The sequence below is a fragment of the Carlito syrichta genome, unplaced genomic scaffold (assembly GCF_000164805.1).
Source record: "Carlito syrichta isolate Samal-C Ts95f unplaced genomic scaffold, Tarsius_syrichta-2.0.1 Scaffold303726, whole genome shotgun sequence".
In the NCBI taxonomy this organism is placed as follows: domain Eukaryota; kingdom Metazoa; phylum Chordata; class Mammalia; order Primates; family Tarsiidae; genus Carlito; species Carlito syrichta.
Genome location: NW_007247822.1, coordinates 901,007 through 913,903, shown reverse-complemented (window position 1 = coordinate 913,903; position 12,897 = coordinate 901,007).

The following is a 12,897-nucleotide window of genomic DNA, read 5'->3' as shown; positions in this document are numbered from 1 at the left end:
TTTTTGTATTCTATGTGGGTATGTTCTTCCTAAATTTATACAGGTTTACTGATTGAATAAACTAATATTACATCTCTCAGATGTTTAAGATGATGAAAACTGGAGATTTGTATTTAACCAAATTGAATCATTATTCAGACCAACTCTATTTCAACAGTAATATGTTTTGCAGTATGTCATTTTGAAGAGTCTCTAAGATCTTTTAGTACTTTAAAATTTATGCTAGATTAAGTTAATTAGTGGATATTCATTAAATACTTATATGATCTCTAATAAGATATCCAAATATTGAAATATTAATCACTCAGCATAATTTGAAGGTTTTATGTATTTTGTCTCATTAAAAAGTTATACTATAAGGATGAGATATGGCCAAAAAAGGTTTTGAGATATATATTCATAAGCTCTGTTACAAAATTATAGTGTATGACAGCTCATAGGTATCTACTGCATAGTTATCTGTGAAATAGAAGTTCCACTGGTTAAAAGTTATTACTGATATTGTGAAAAAACTCTAGGAAAAACAGTTGTAGAGAAAAATGACTTTGTATGCAAGGTTTTGAGGATGTGGTTTTTTTAATACATTTATTTTTTTGTACTTTGTTTATTTATTTATTTATTATAAAGATGTGGGGTACAATTCAGGTTTAGGTATACAAATGTTGATTATGAAGGTACCCTTGTTGATGAGGTGTGCCCCTCCCTCCCCTAGCAGTTTCCCTCAACTACCAATACCACTCTCCCTCCCCTGACAGTTTCCCACTACCGTCAATCCCTTTCTCATAGTATTATAATTGTTCAAGGTCCTTTATGAGTGAGAACATATGGTACTCTGTTCTTTGTTTTCTGTGATAGATCACTGAGTATGATCGACTCTAAATCCATCCAAGTTGCTGTGAAGTCCATATGTTTGTGCTTCTTTATGGCTACATAATATTCCATTGTATATATATACCACATTTTTTATCCAGTCCAGCTTCGATGGGCAACATGGTTGGTTCCATGTTTTTGCTATTATGAATAGAGGTGCAACAAACACACGTGTGCACATATCTTTTTTGTAGGATGATTTGAGTTCCTCCGGGTATATTCCCAATAGGGGAATGACTGGGTCATATGGAAAGTCAATTTCTAGTTATTTCAGAAATCAGGATATGTTTTTGTTAAAAGAAAGGAGGGTGGCTTTGTCCTGCAGTAGATTGTTGTTTCCGAATCAGGGAAAATAATATGTAGTCCAAAATCTGAATGGATATAGAAAGTTGTAGAAGGTGCACAGAAAGGGAGTTTTATTAGCCATGTTCAAAGCTGGCTAAGATTTGGTGGTTTTTTTTTTTAATGAGATTTTATTTAAAAGAGCTTTAGTATCAAATATAATGAAGCAAAACTAAAGGTTTTTTTCTGTTAAATGACATTTTCTTAAGTTATTGGTTTACTTCTTAAGAGACTGTACAGTTTTTCTTTACCTTTTGAGAAATCTACTTAAAAGGTAATAATTCTGTCTTGTCAGAATAATTTTCTGTGCTGACTTTCTCACATCCTTGATTACTTAAAGAAACAAAATCTTCTCACTCATGAAGGAACTAAGGTTCTTAACAATCATGTTAATCTATGTTTTCCTTTAAAATGTTGTGTCACTTTGATTTGAAATGAACTCTCCTTTTTCATTCCTCAGAAATAATCAGATTTCTATGTCATTTGCATTATTTTTGTATTGAACTCATCAGGTCTTTCACTGCTGAAATGTTATCATTAATAAGTTAACCACAGTCATTTTAAGTATTTTGCCATCTACAGAGAGACTTTTTTTGTTTGTTTGTTTGTTTTGTTTTTTGAGTTGGAGTCTCACGTTGTCACCCAGTCTAGAGTGTAGTGGCATACTCACGGCCACCACAGCCTCCACCTGCTGGGCTCAAGTGCTCCACCTCAGCCTTCCAAGTTGCTGGTGCCATAGGCTCGTGCAACCACACCCGGCTAATTTATTGATTTATTGTAGGGACAAGGTCTTGCCAAGTTGCCCAGATTGGTCTCGAACCCCTGGTCTCAAGCAGTCCTCTCACCTCTGCCTCTTTTTGTTTTGTTTTCCTGTGGTGCTTCCCTGAAAGCACTTGCAAATCAGCTACAGCAACAGAGTGCTTTGATATGAACAGAAGATGGTCTCCAAGCCCCATGGGAAAAGGTTACACCAAGTATAGGGCACACGGTACCAAGTACCAAGGGCACAGTCTTATGATGGTATTGCTTAAATAATTTGAAGACCATACAATTAGACTAATTCAAGATTGCCAGTTTTCTAATGAACCAGCAAATGGGTTCATATGACTTTGAACCTAAAATGAAACAGAATAAAAATTAGGACTGAGCACACCAATGAAGGACGAGTTTTGGGTTTTGTTTGGAGCGTTGTCGACACTTTTCCAGATTTAAGGAACTGTCTTCTCTTTTCTTTTAAACTATTTCTAACAAATTAGAAAACTATGCTTTTGAAAAATAGAAATGAGACATTTGTCTTCTTTTTGCTGAATTCCCTCAGACTTGGTTCTTTTATCAAATAGTCTTACTTTCAGGGCAATATAATTATTTGCATAGGTTCAACACAAATCTGTTCTCCGCATTTACAGAACATAGTTGGAACCACTGGTTATGCAATAAAGCTTATTCTGAATAAGATTTTGTTCAGTATCATATTTAAGACTGAATCAAATATGGCCATCCAGTTTTAAGGAACTGAAGTTGACTTTATGAAGCCAAAGGCTTTTTGCTTACCAAGACCTCTTGGGAAAGCCAGCCTGTACTCGGCTTATAGAATTTTCAGCCTTACAGATAAGTAAGGAAGTTCTCTTCCTAGTGGGCCAAGGAAACTTAAGCTATTTGAGGGACCTCAAGAAGAGAGGAGTTCACCCAAATCTATGAGTAATGCTAGTGAAATCTGATGGTAAGTTCTTGGCTTGGCTTCCTAGTTTCAAGAATCTTTTAAAGGACCTTTCCAAAATTCCTTATGGAATCTTCCAAAAAGCAAACTTTGGAAAGGCCTATGATTAAACCACCATTCTTGCTGCTCCTGTATAATTAGGCCAAACTTAATGACACCAACTTTTTTATGACCAAGAATAATTTTTCTTCGTGATTATTTTAAGCAAAAGAAGGGCATCTGTAGAGATAATTTTTGTGTTTCAATGGAAAACTATAGCACATTCTTATGTGTTATTAGACTCTGGTCCTTTTCATTGTCTTTGAGCTAGTTTGAGCCTCTTGCAAATTGGAGATAACTGACAGATATAAAAAACCAGTTTTGTTACTGCCCATAAAGATCCTGTCATCTTGCACACCTTGTCAAATCTTACAAATCTTTTTTCTAATAATTGTTCTATTTTATTGTTGTTGTTAATCTCTTTCTGTGCCTAACTTATAAATCAATATTTTGTATAGGCATGAATGTACAGGGAAAAAGCACAGTACATACGGGGCCCTAATCTGTCTGATTTTGGGCACCCACTGGGGGTCTTTGGACATCCCCTGTGGATAAAGGGTGACTGTTGTACATATGAAGGCGAGTCCCAACTCAGTATTGCTCTAAGGAAACAGATAGCAGAGTGGCCTATCTTTATGGAGATAACTCCTTCCAGGGGAAGCTGGCAGGCAACTGAAGTCTCAAATCACATCAGCCGGATGTCCCAAGCTCCTGTATCCTCTCCCCTACCTGTGAGGTTCTGGCAACAATGATGGCATGCTCGAGACTGGTGTGTGGTAGAAGGGGACTTTACTCTTTTGTTTGTCTCTTTCGACTCTTTTGTTTTTCTCTAAATTAACATTTCAATTTTTCTCCTTTCCTTTTGTCTCGGCATCACCAAGAACTAAAATCTGACAGCCCAAATCCTTACTGTGACTCCAGGTTGCCTTGTAGCTGGCTACTTCCCCCAGCATCAGAGAAAGCTTTGCAGCCTAAAACCCTGATGACTTCATACATATCTGGAAGGGCTCATCACTGAAGCATACCTTGGAGGGGCCAGTTTCTCTCTTGAAAGGGCAATGTTTGAGCCATAAAGGAAGTCTGATGAAATGCTGTTTCTCCCTACTAAGGAGATTTACAATCACCTTTGAGTTGTCCAGTGATAAGTGATATTGAAATCTTAAACCAAGGGAGGTAACAATAATGTTAAGTTTTTAAAATTTTTTAGTTGTGGTAAGAGACACAAAACATTAAATTTACTACCTGAATCTTTTTTTTTTTTTTTTTTTTTAAGAGACAGGATCTTGTTCTCTTGATCAGGTTAGAGTGCAGTGGCATGACCATGGCTCATTGCAGCCTCAAACTCCTAGTCTCAAGTGATCATCCCACCTTGACCTCCCAAAATGCTGGGATTATAGGCATGAGCCACCATGTCTGGCATATCTTAACCATTTTTAAGTGTACGTTGCAATAGTGTTAAATACATTCACATTGTTGCACAAAGTCTCCGGAAATCTTTCCATCTTGCAAAACTGAAACTCTATATTCATTAAACAACAATTCCCCACTCTTCCCTCCCGCACCAGTCCCCGGCAACCACTATTCTACATTCTATTTCTATAAATTTGACTACGGTATATAACTCACATAAGTGGAATCATATAATATTTGTCTTTTTGTGACTGGTTTATTTCACTTAGCATAATGTCCTCAAGATGCATCCATGCTGTACGTAGCATGTGTCAGAATTCTCTTCCTTTTTAAGGCATCTTCCTTTTTAATTGAACACATCTACCACATTTTGTTTACCCATTCATCCAGAGATGGACATAATGTTGAGAACTGCACTCAGAAAATTCTCTTTCCCTCTGTGCTTCCAAACAGCTTATTGCAAAGAACCACCCTTCCCCATGTGACTTAGATTGGACACGTGGACGCCCCTTTGTTTACCTAGGACAAGACCAGACACAGACCCTCCAAATTTTGTCTCATAAATGATTACCCAAATTGTTTGTGCCCACTGATCAAATCTGGACAAAATACCCGCTTACGTAACTTGATCAAACTTTAGCTAGGCTTCTCTCCTTCCCAGAAGCCCCTGAACTTTGACTCACTTCAGCCTCAGTCAGCATCCATGAAATATAGAACAGCCTTTTGTGACCACACAAGTCTGAGGTGTCTCTTGAGACACTTGCAGGTCTGGTCCTCAGGGTGTTCTCCCTATTACAATAGTCCCCTCCTCCTACTGCTATAGTCTTTTCAAGTAAAGCCTCTGTATAACTAAATTTGTTTGTACATGACCAGGATGAGTGAGGAAGTGCTGAGAGGTGCATCCCTAGATGAGAACACTGAGGATCGTGTGATCTGGTCCCAGCATTTAAGCAGTCAGTAATTGATTTGGCTCCATTGTATAGGTAAGAGGATGGAAAGATGAGAAGGCTAAAGAACTTGCTGGCTGTCACAGCACCAGTGGCAGCATTGGGAATCCAGGTGCTATCTCTGATTTCATAAAAATAGAGTTCTTTGCAACACAAACATACATGCCCAATCATGATCGATGTTAGTAGATGGTGAAAAACACTGCTCAATGTCCTAAGAAATTCCAAGACTGAAATAAAACAAAGGGACTATCCAGAGCTTCAGACAACCTTTTCAGTCTGTGAGATTAAATGAAGACCACCCAAATAAGAACAAGCAAATGCTTTTTATTCAGAGCTTGCTCTAGCAAGGGAGCCAGCCACCATCACTTGCATCTGGTAGAGACTCAAAGGCAGACAGAGAATGCAAATGCTTCATTGTGGAAAAAAGAAGAGAAGGCTTCATACTGTTGGCATAGGGAAGCTGGAGGCACCTAACTAAAGTGGCGTCCTATGTAATGGCTTGGGGCGCACATTTGGCTTTCTCCAGTTGGTCTTAAAATGGAAACTGATGCAAAACTTAGGAAAGCTGTCAGTTATTAATCAATCATAGCTGCTTTGAGCCAATTATTACAGGGGTTATTATTTGGCTTTCTGAATTATTTATTGCAGACAGTACTTTGACTTCCTGGATTGGTTACTGCTGCTAGCCGACTGACCTCATAGGCTGGTTGCAGCAGGTTCCCAGTCTGACTCCTATTTTTATTTGTAGTTTGGCATCATCCATTTGTATCTTCATTATCTCAGGCCTCTATGGGTACCCTGCATTTAGAAGTGGCTTTCAGATGTCACACTCAGCTCCAGGACTGCTGGTGAAGTCTTTCCACTTGTGTTTGTAGTGACTGAGTTTGTCTCAACCACCATCACCCTCTTTTTTTCACCAGTATGTAAAAATCAGGGCCTTAGAATCATCTCCAGCCCCCAGGACTCTCAGGCAGATGTACTCCTGATTGCCTTCTTTTCTTTCTGTGGGTCACAGAATCTCAGAAAATCCAAAGGAAGGACTTTAGCAATCTGTTCACTCCACTCTCATGTTTAACAGATGACAAAGCAGATTCAGTGTTTAGGGTCTGGTCTAATTTCACTGGGCCCTCATTGAGCCAGGTATAGTAGATTCGACATCCTAAGAGCTCAGTCAGTAGGAGAGATATGTAAATAAACAACACTCAGTGATTTCTGCAAACCTATAATACCACAAGCTGTCTTGGATCTGAGCTTGCAAACGCTGTTCCTTCTTCTAAAAACCTTTCTTTTCTCCAATTCTCCCATGAATTCTTTTCCATTCATGAGTCTCCAGCTACAATATCATCTCCTCTAGGAAGGTTTTCCCTACACCTAGTAAGCAAGTGCCCTGTGCTTACCTATCCTGGACTACTCAGACTCCAGGATTTTTGCCACTTTTCCCTAAATGACCACAAGAAATGATGACCACCTCTAGATCTTGGTTTCCATTGTCAGTCAGATATTTGGATGTATGTATAGCACACAAGGACAACACAGGGAATACAGCAGGAAGACTGACAGAAGGAGGCAGTGATGTTGGGGCCAAGTCTGAAAGTGGGGGTGAGGGGACTTGCCAAGGAGTCAATGGGGAAGGCATTCCAGGCAGAGCTCTTAGCAGGTGCAAAGAATATAGCAAGGTAGAAAAGAGTGACTATGAGTAGAGTGGGAACAACATGTAGCTTGCCTGCCATTGCTGGCAGATAAAGAACAAGGCAGAAATGACCAGAGATAAGACTTCGAGAAAAAACAGGGATACATAAAGTCTTTAATATCCTGCTTTGTCGTTTAATAGCAGTTTAGCTCCAAGCAAGTTATTTAACTTTTCTAAGCCACCATTTCCTTCCCTGTAAAATATAGTTAGAGATTATAATTAGTAATCCTCACGTAAAGTTGTTGCAAGAATTAAGTGAGTGAATATATATGAAACATTTAGAAGAGAACAAAATGAGAATTACGCAAGTGCTTGCTATTTTTATATGTCAAAGACTTCCTCCAGTAGATAAGATGGGGCTGATGCTTCTAAGCAGAGGAGAGACATCATCAGAGTTATCTCAGATTTTTTTAGGAGGGGTTGGTGGGGCAGGATCAGAGGCCAGAAAAGCAGATGTAAAATTATTTCTTTTTTCTTTGTTTTTTTTTTTTTTGAGTTGGAGTCTCACTCTGTCGCCCAGACTGGAGTACAGTGGCCGCTCCTGGCCACCGCAGCCTCAACCTGCTGGGGCTCCGGCAATCCTTCTGCCACAGCCTTCCAAGTAGCTGGAACTATAGGCGCGCGACCACACTCGGCTAATTTTTTTGATTTATTGTAGAGATGAGGTCTCGCCAAGTTGCCCAGGTGGGTCTCGAACTAGCGGGTTCAGGCAATCCACTCACCTCAGCCTCCCAAGGCACAGGATTACAGGCTGAGCCACTGAGCCCGGCTGTGAAATTATTTCTTACATAAAGTCAGTGATCAATAGGGACCAACCTGACATGGGGTGGGTGGCGGAGAGAGGATGGCACAGGTATTTGGCAGGTAAAATTGGTAAGATTTAGTGACTGACTGGATTGGGTTGGGGGAGACTGCAAGAAGCCAGGATGTTCCCAGATTCCTGGATAAGGTGATTTGGGTGAACAAGACACAGAAAGATGAGAAGTTGGTGAGCACCTCCATGTGTCAGGCATGGAGCAAGACACTTGATGTGAAGAGGTACTGAGGAGCCGACCAGGACCACACTAGGCAAGTGGCCAAAGGAAACTTGAAGCTCTGTCGCCTGATACCCAGTTCTTGCACTTTCTAACACACTCCATTGCAATCTGAGAATGGTAATACACTATGTTCCTTTCATTCCCTTCCTTTTGATGTAATATACATTATACAAACTTAAACACTTCACCTCTGACATCCATTTTTGTTGCTAGAGGCAGATCTCTTGCTCTTATTTTTTAAATTTCAAAAAGGATTATAGTTAAGTGCTATTGAATATCAGAAACTAAAGAAATTCCATGGAATGATGGATTAAAGCTGTTTTTCAAGTATTTTTTTTCTCCATTTTATATCAGGAAGCTGGTTTTGGTTTTTATTGTTAAGCAGAACCTGGCTTGGTAAATGTATGTCGAGTAAAGGAGTCCATGCACTAACAAGAAACACACATGAGTTCTCAAACAAAAAAATTCAAGCCCACACACTCCACCCTTATGAGCTCACTACCACTTCAAGTGCCCTTAGAGTAGCCAAGGGAATGTTTGTCAAACTCTAGGCTCTGCACATCCCTTGACAATAATGTTAGAGTCAGCAAGAACTTTGTCCATGATACCATGTAAGGGAAGCTTTCTTTGTGGAAGGGAGACTGGCTTATTGCCAGAATATTTATTCAAAGTGAGGCAACAGGCAATGTGTAACTGAATGACCATCCTTCAGCAATAATATTTATCAGGAGACTAACTTCCTGTCCTTAATCAGCCCAATCGTTTTTAAAGAGGTGAGAATGTCCTTGGGGCAGCAGTGGGGAGGAAGTGACAAAGAACAGTAATTTAGAGCTGTCGCCAATGTCTGTTCTCTGTCTGGCTCAATTTTGGCCTAGTTACAATTTTAGGCAAGTTGCGGGGGAAAGTTGTGTGGCCAGTCCAGGTGTGTGCCTTGGAGCTGGAGAGTTCTGCTGAACTGAAAGATATGTCATCACATTCTCAGGAACTTGATAAGAGCAAAGTACATAAGTAACTCTTAATAAACCACAGTGCTCAAAAAAAAAAAAAAAAATACACCAAACTCCAAACAAGTTATGAAAGGTAATGTTTCATATTTTAACTTCAGCCTTCACACACCACTTCTGCCAAGAAAATTAAGTCATTTTTGAAGAAGACAATTGTCTTTTTTTAACTGCATTTTTAGACAATGGATATTGAAAAAGAAAACCTCAGAGATATGACAAGCCAAGTGGAATTCTATCATCAAAATTTAATATTGTGACCATCTTGGTGCTGTAAAACCATTGAATATAGGGATATTTACTAACAGTTCTCATATATTGAGTGCTTAACTTGTTCCAATCTTTGTTCTAAGAGCTTCACATTGATTAACTATTTATCCTCATACAACTCTTACGAGAAAGAGAAAATGAACTCAGAATGGGTTATGCAATTTATTCAAGAATACAGGTATCAGAGTCAGTATCTGAATTCAGGCACTCTGGTCCCATGTTCCAAAAATATACATGAGTACAGCAAAAGCATATGAGAGGAGACCCAAGAAAAAACCCGGAATTATCTTTTGGAGGGCAGGCCCTTGTAGTACACTCAAAATTTGTTCCTCCAGATCAGTCAATCAAAGTCTTTATCTGGAAGTTTTGAGAAGGTTGCATCATGATTTGTAGAAGAAACATCCTGAGCTGTGACAAATAGGTGACTGGTTCTTATCATGACCATGCACCTTCCCACACTGCGCTGAGTGTGTTTAGCAGTTTTTGACCAAAAAATGGCACAACGCCCATGCCACACCCACCCTATTCACCCCATCTCACCCCGATCAATTTTTTTGTTTGCTTCCCCAGATGAAAAAAGTTCTCAAAGGGAAATATTTTGCCGATGTGGAAGAGTTGAAACAAAAAACGGCAGAGGCACTAAAAGTCATCAAAATTGACAAGTTCAGAAACTTTTGAGCAGTGGAAAAAGCATTTCGATAGGTGTATTGCAGCCAGGTTCGGTGGCTCAGCCTGTAATTCCGCGCCTTTGGGAGGCTGGGGTGAGTGGATTGCCTGAGCCCGCGGGTTCGAGACCCACCTGGGCAGCGAGACCTCATCTCTACAATAAATCAAAAAATCAGCCGGGCGTGGTAGCGCGCGCCTGTAATTCCGGCTACTCGGAAGGCTGAGGCGGAAGGATCGCTGGAGCCCAGCAGGTCGGGGCTGCGGTGGCCGGGAGCGGCCACTGCACTCCAGTCTAGATGACAGAGTGAGACTACAACTCAAAAAATAAAAAATTAAAAAAAGATAGGTGTATTGCATCAAATGGAGAGTACTTCAAAGATAAAAATAAATACACACTTAAAAAAATAAATTCCAGGTTTTTTTTGAGTCCCCCCTCCCCTCCCCATGTGTTTTGCTTTTTTTTTTTTTAAAGAAAGGAGCCACACGTATCAACTGAACTGTTTGGTCTCCTTGAAGCCAGATTTGACAAGAGGGTACTTATTGAAGAAGTACAATTCTCAGAAATGGAGTAACCTGGAAAGACCACAGGTGCCATTTCTCAGAAATGGATTATCCTGGAAAGACCACTAGTGCCCTCTTTACAGGCTGAACTTTCCTTCAGAGGCAGAAATGGACTGATCCAAGCTTATAGACAATTCCATTTATCATGTAAAAACAAACAAAAATACAATTCAGGATATGGGTTCATAGATACATCAGGTCGAGCCTGGCTCAGAGTCTGAAATGTTGGTATTTTCTCCCTAGCTTTTGAAGGAACTCATAGCATAAAGAAGACCAATGACATAAAAGAGTTTTGCTTCATCTGAGTGACAATAAAACTTATTTAACAATTGAGGATCTTAATGCCAAATGAAGGTACCTGCTTTCCTGGAGCACACAGGAAGTAAAATGAAAAAGCACTTTGTTTCTAATTGCTTTTCAAATAAAATCACTCCTTATTCTATCCAAGTTGTTACAATTCCCATCTTAGTAAATCACCTTTGGATAGCTGAGTCAAACTTATCTCTCAGGTATTTTCTTCAGGAACCAGGAAACCAAGGACCTCTCTTCAGATGCAAGGATAGAAGACAGGAGTCTTCAGATTTAAGAAGGTCGCTGAAAATCTGGATACCAGGGGAGTCTGATGAAACCTTTGTTTGTCACAGCTCAGGATGTTTCTTCCACAAATCATGATGCAAACTTTTCAAAACTTCCAGATAAAGACTTTGGTTGACTGTTCGATCTGGAGGAACAAATTTTGAGTGTACTACAAGGGGCCTGCCCTCTGAAAGATAATTTTGGGTTTTTTGGGGTCTCCTCTCATATGCTTTTACAGTACTCATGTATATTTTGGGAACATGGGACAAAGGTTCTTGGCTATATCTTAGACGCTAATCTAATCAGATAAACAAACTCAGACCTTGTCGAGAAGTTAAAAGAACAGAGATTAGAGGTTTCCTTCACCCTACACTTCTCTACTTTTAGTTCTATTAAGTCATTTGGTTTAATAGCCAAGACTAACGTTGTGATGACCCCGTCAGAAAAGGAGCTCAGAGTATCAGAGTTATGATGCCCACACCCATGTGGCCATTTATAAGAATTTGAAAATTGTTCTTCTTTAGTACTGACCTTGACAGTGAGACAATTAAGTTAGAAGTTGCTACAAATGTCTGAAATTGGTCAAAGACATCAAACACATCTAACAGACACCCATCAGAGGATTGAACCCTTATTCTATATTTTACCTTGACTTATACCAAGCCATGCAACCCAATTTAGGGTTATACATTGCATAACCTGAAAGGCTTTGGCAGTGAGTCACAAATGCCCAATGCAGAGAAAGTCCAGCAACTTAAAAAGCACCCAAAGACTGGGCACGGTGGCTCACGCCTGTAGTTACAGCACTTTGGGAACCTGAGGTGAGAGGATTGCCTGAGCCCATGGGTTCAAGACCAGCCTGGGCAACTTGGCAAAAACTCATCTCTACAATAAATCAAGAAAAACTAGCCGGGTGTGGTGGCACATGCCTGTAGTTCCAGGGAAGGCTGAGGCGGAAGGATTGCCTGAGCCCAGCAGGTTGAGGCTGCAATGGCCGTGAGTGCCACTGTCCTCCAGCCTGGGCAACAGAGTGAGACTCTGACTCAAAATAAATAAATAATAAAAAGCACCCAAAACTTGAACCTTATATTTCCACAAAGAATTTAAAAATCACATAAAATAAAGCCAAATGACTCCCTCTTCCTTATATAATTCTTCAGTTTCTGTATACTCATGGGCACCTCACTCCAATATTTGTTAAATGTAAATTATTTCTTCAGATGCCTCATTATGGATGTAACCTTGTCAGAACTCCCAAGCTATGTGAATTCACCCCAAACTTCTTTATGGTCTCAGTGTTCCATGAGGTCAACTCAAACCTTATTGACAGCAACATCACACCCCAACTAAAAAGTTAGAACTCCATAGGACAATTGCGAGCAGTAGCCTTTCCCAAGCAAAAGGAAAGTCCTTACCATACTGGTCTTACTGCCTGTAAAAAAGTGTAGCTAGGAACAGAAAGGGAGTAAAATAACATTTTCTTGGTTTCAGCTTTACTAAGATGTTAATCACTCCAATCCAGTCCAGAGCCCCCAAATCAGAAACCTACAAACTTATACTCAGTTCAGAGCAACTCCTTGCTATGTTCTTACCCTGGGGAGTGGTGTATGAAACAACTCTTGCCTTCTGGCAAAAATTAGAATTTTCAATGGTGGCATCTCTAGCACTGTCTTTCCCCTTCCTTTCCATCCTCAAAAATCCCATGATGTCTGTCCTCTGCATTTCTGAAGATTCTACTATGAAAGTCCTAAACACAAATGAAAGTAGA